A 4,003-nucleotide genomic window follows, 5' to 3' on the forward strand; every position below is an offset into this window, starting at 1 on the left:
GCGCCGCTTCCGCCGCCCGGCACCACGCCGCGCTCCGGCAACCGCACTCCGGCGCCGACCGCCCTCACCGACCGGCTTATCCTCCGCGGCAAGTCCATCTCCGGCGAGCTCGTGCTACAGTACCCCAGCGATCCTCGAAATCAGCGCCGGATCTAGATCTGGGAATTTTCTCTCGGTTGACTTTCTCCCGAAACCCTAGATAAATTGCATTTTTCATCATGCTATATCTCCGCAACCGTAGCTCCGTTTTGGGCGTGTAGCATATCAAAATGTTCGTCTCAGAGAGTACATCATTTCATCTCATTGCATCATTTTCATTTGAGCTCATCTTGATGCCCAAAATGCTGTTGGAGGAGAGCTATTTGAGATAATTGTTAGATCTACTGCACCAAATAGCTATTTGTCATTTTTGCCATGATTAATGTGTGCATGATATGCTCCTGAGCTCTGCATGTGTTTTGTTATATGCTTTGCCATCTTTACAAAGGTGCTATCCATGTATTTTTGTGATATGTGTGGTGACTAGCACACGCTTGCAAAGTGGTGCATTCGTTAATGCTGATTTCAGGAACTTGGCAATTTCACTAAGTCATTGATCTGTTTTTATCAATATGCCATATGTTCATGTTGTTTCCTAGTGATCCGTGCCTCTTTTGAGGATGATCAGTGAGGATGATTTGTTAATCTTGTAGTGCTATATCCATCCATGTATTTGTTTGCAATTATGGAGCAACCTAGCTTGAGTCAATCGATATCTACTTTTGCTAATTCGTAATTCCTGGCAGATTGTCTACTTGTTAGCGATTTTGCCGAGGATGTTGTTGTTGATCCGTGCATGCTATGTTGTTGTTCTTGCCATGTCTAGCTTATATAATATGTATTCTTGATGGATGTATGCTTAGATTTTCATGCCTTGCTCTGTAGTGAGTGCATCGAGCTCGTAAACATGCCTACTTGTTATCATATTTGCATGCTCCAGTTTTTCACTAAGTCTGCGATCTGATTATATTTTTGCCATGTTCACATGCTTGCAATTGTATTTTCTGATCCCTTTTGGCCCAAGCTCACTAAGGGACTTTTGTTAAGCTCTTTGAGTAGCTCCATTCCATGTGTTACTTTGCCATGTTAAGTTCCTGTAGCATATAGTTTTCTTGCTCCAAAGTGTGCTACCTGATCTGAAATTCCAGGCTTGTGTTAATTTCACTAAGTCTGAAACCTGTTTATCAATTGCACTTTTTCCATGCTTGTTTGAACCTGTTAATGGATGAATTGGCCATAGCTCAGTGTTCATCTTTTGTCAAGCATCATGAATGGATCCCTGCCATGTATTTTTTGGCCATGTTTGAGTGTCATAGCATATTTATCTTGATGCATTTGGATGGCTACTTGCTGTTTATCGCAGACCGGTGCCATCTTTGTTTCGCTTGCCATTTCCAAACCGTGCATCCGATTCCAGTGATCTTTATATCGATTTCAACCGAATCACCTCACCTTTCCAGTGGCACTCTTGGATTTCCAAGTTGAGGCCAGGTTCAATCATTCCTTGTCAAATCTTGCATATGCATCACATATCGCATCCCGCATAGCATACCATATTTGCATCATGTTGTTTGAGATTTGCACGTGGTTGATTGTATTCCTTTTGCTTGTTTGTCTTGTTTGGGTAGAGCCGGGAGACGAGTTCGCTAACAAGGAGCCCGTTGAGTTTGCTTTCGAGGATCCAGTCAACTCTGACAACTTTGCAGGCAAGATGATCATACCCTCGAAATCACTTCTATCTTTGCTTTGCTAGATGCTCGCTCTTTTGCTATGCATATGCTACGATGCCTACCAATTGCCTATCATGCCTCCCAAATTGCCATGTCAAACCTCTAACCCACCATGTCCTAGCAAACCGTTGATTGGCTATGTTACCGCTTTGCTCAGCCCCTCTTATAGCGTTGCTAGTTGTAGGTGAAGATTGGAGATCGTTCCTTGTTGGAACATTATTTTCTTGTTGGGATATCACTATATTATCTTGTTATCTTAAATGCATATATATACTTGGTAATAATGGGATTTTGCGTTCCGTTTATACATTATTTTCTTATTATCTTGTTATCGTTCGGTTTTGTTCCACTCTTGCCGCCCTAGTTTCCGTCATATCGGTGTTATGTTCCCGGATTTTGCGTTCCTTACGCGGTTGGGTAATAATGGGAACCCCTTGACAAATCGCCTTGAATAAAACTCTTCCAGCAATGCCCAACCTTGGTTTTACCATTTGCCACCTAGCCTCTTTTCCCTTGGGTTTCCGGAGCCCGAGGGTCATCTTATGTAAACCCCCCCGGGCCAGTGCTCCTCTGAGTGTTGGTCCAAACTAGAGTCCTGTGCAGCGCCCCCTCGGGGAAACTCGAGGTTTGGTTTTAGTTGTATGGAGCGCTCATCTGAGTGTGCCCTGAGAACGAGATATGTGCAGCTCCTATCGGGATTTGTCGGCACATTTGGGCGGTGTTCTGGTTTTGTTTTAACTTGTCGAAGTTGTCTTGTAGAACCGGGATACCGAGTCTGATCGGAATGTCTCAGGAGAAGGTATATCCTTTGTTGACCGTGAGAGCTTGTCATGGGCTAAGTTGGGACTCCCCTGCAGGGATTTGAACTTTCGAAAACCGTGCCCACGGTTATGGGCAGATGGGAATTTGTTAATGTTCGGTTGTAGATAACTTGAACCTTAGCTTAATTAAAATGAATCAACTGTGTGTGTTACCGTGATGGTCTCTTCTCGACGGAGTCCGGGAAGTGAAAACGGTGTTGGAGTAATGCTTGTCATAGTTTGTTCTCTAGTTCTTCGTTCGTGCTTTGCCTTCTCTTCTCGCTCTCTTTTGCGAAAAGGTTAGCCACCATATATGCTAGTCGCTTGTTGCAACTCCACATATTACCTTGTCTTACCTATAAGCTTAAATAGTCTTGATCGTGAGGGTGCGAGATTGCTGAGTCCCCGTGGCCAACAGATTACTTCCAAACCAGATGCAGGGCCTGATGACTCCGTTCCAGATGATGCGCTTGAGCTCAAGTGGGAGTTCGACGAAGACTCACGCCGTTACTATGTGTCTTTCCCTGATGATCAGTAGTGGTGCCCAGTTGGGGCGATCAGGGCCGTGTCGCATGTTGGGTTGATATTTTGTTTTGGTACCGTAGTCGGACCATGAGTGATTGGATGATGTAATGCTATTTATGTACTTTGTTTGACGTGGCGAGTGTAAGCCAACTATGTACCTTTCCACTTATATATTTACATGGGTTGTTGTGAAGATTACCTTACTTGCGACATTCCTTTCAATGTGGTTATGCCTCTAAGTCGTGCTTCGACACGTAGGAACTATAGCCGCATCGAGGGCATTACAGGAATAGAAGGGTGGTTGTGGAGAAGACAAAAAGGGAGAAGATAGTCTCACATCAACTAGGTGTATCAACGGGCTATGGAGATGCCCATCAATAGATATCAATGTGAGTGAGTAGGGATTGCCATGCAACGGATGCACTAGAGCTATAAGTGTATGAAAGCTCAACAAAAGGAACTAAGTGGGTGTGCATCCAACTCGCTTGCTCACGAAGACCTAGGGCATTTTGAGGAAGCCCGTCATTGGAATATACAAGCCAAGTTCTATAATGAAAGATTCTCACTAGTATATGAAAGTGACAACATAGGAGTCTCTCTATCATGAAGATCATGGTGCTACTTTGAAGCACAAGTGTGGTAAAAGGATAGTAGAATTGCCCCTTCTCTCTTTTTCTCTCATTTATTTTTTATTTTTTATTTGGGCCTTCTCTTTTTTATGGCCTCTTTTTTTCGTCCGGAGTCTCATCCCGACTTGTGGGGGAATCACAGTCTCCATCATCCTTTCCTCACTGGGACAATGCTCTAATAATGATGATCATCACACTTTTATTTACTTACAACTCAAGAATTACAACTCAATACTCAGAACAAGTTATGACTCTATATGAATGCCTCCGGCGGTGTACC

Source organism: Triticum aestivum, chromosome 2A, assembly GCF_018294505.1.
Source record: "Triticum aestivum cultivar Chinese Spring chromosome 2A, IWGSC CS RefSeq v2.1, whole genome shotgun sequence".
NCBI lineage: Eukaryota > Viridiplantae > Streptophyta > Magnoliopsida > Poales > Poaceae > Triticum > Triticum aestivum.